Source organism: Clupea harengus, chromosome 10, assembly GCF_900700415.2.
Source record: "Clupea harengus chromosome 10, Ch_v2.0.2, whole genome shotgun sequence".
Classification (NCBI taxonomy): Eukaryota; Metazoa; Chordata; class Actinopteri; order Clupeiformes; family Clupeidae; genus Clupea; species Clupea harengus.
In genome coordinates, this window is record NC_045161.1 from 22,256,904 (window position 1) to 22,258,339 (window position 1,436).

The 1,436-nt window shown below is 38.4% G+C and overlaps 1 pseudogene; it reads left to right on the forward strand.

Annotated features, from left to right (window-relative positions):
- Positions 1 to 327: 327 nt before the first annotated feature.
- LOC116222204 lies at positions 328 to 522 on the forward strand (annotated as a pseudogene).
- The last annotated feature ends 914 nt before the right edge of the window (positions 523 to 1,436 follow it).

Consider the following 1,436-nt stretch of genomic DNA (forward strand, 5'->3'; position numbering starts at 1 on the left):
GATGTTGCCTATTTCACATGCTCTGTGACATTTGCAGATGAGGGAAAAGACGGCAGCACATAATTCCATGGACAGCACTCGTACAGCCAGAGACATGTTTATCATCTATGTTATCATTGATGTTGTTTTTTGGAATAACTTAAATTCCTCTTGCTTGGGTTTATGACTAGTGGAAATGACATGTCTGCGTGTGACTGGCAAAATATATATCAAATCTATTATTTAGCCGCGTAACACAAATAATTGAGGTTATGATACATTTTTAAGAGATCCAAACAAGAGCAACAAACTAAATGCACATACAGGTTTAGTTTGTTGTGGGGGACTAAGACTATACTTTCAGGGATCATTTCTATAGTTTCTGACTAGGAAAAGCGTTTCAAAAGTGTTGAGTCTCGCAAGTCATGATGATGAGTGAGAATGTTGCTCTTTGAGCGTGAATCAGGCACAACGTGAGGTATCTATCTCATGCTGTCATTGATGACCGTTCCTGTTCTTCTTTGGAGAGCAAACATTTGTGAAAAAAAAGAAGCTTTTCATGTTGTGGGGGACTACATTTTTTATGGTTGCTTATCGATTAAGGTTTTCCAAAGACAGAACAAACCTCCTGCTGACATTTTGTTGCAAGTTAGCGTGCAGTAATGGCATGATTTTATTAGATTTGTTCTGTTGCTTTACAAGATGCAGGCTTACTAATTTGAAACGAATTAGCCAATAGGGTTAATCACCAAAGGAGCAATTATCCCAAGTGCAGAACAGCGAATTATTGGTACTGTGTCTGACTTTTAAGGCGTGGACTTCCCTTCTGCTGCCACCCAGAGTTAAAGTTTATTTAATTATGAGAATTAAATACAAAGCCCGGACTATGGAAATGATCCACTCAAGTCCTAGTTACAGTGACAGAAACATCAGCTCTTTTGCCACTCAAATCCAACCCTCCTAAAATGCTGTTTTGCCTATGAAAAGAGTGAGTGAGTGTGAGGAAGAGAGAGAGAAAGGATGAGAGAGAGAGAGGGAGAGAGTGTGTGCTAAAGTGACTTATTTTCGCTGAACTACTGCATCATACCCGTCAAAACTACTGCGTCTCAGAAGTGGCAAACACATTAAGGATCTTTATGAGCAACTCTTAAATGCAGTGGCTACTCTCCACAACGCAACAGGAAAAAACTTTATGTTTATGTTGCAGCAGTGAAGGCAACGACATCAACAATATTTGCATGATTACATTTACATTTACATTTAGTGATTTAGCAGACGCTTTTGTCCAAAGCGACGTACAAGGGAGAGAACAGTCAAGCTACGAGCAATAGAGACCTAGTGTAACAAGAAAATACTACTTTACATAAGAAATACAAAAAAGAAATACAAAAAAGAAGTGTAGGAATATAACTACTGTAAGTGCAAGTTAAGTACTAGTCAAAGTGCAAAGTGCAGTA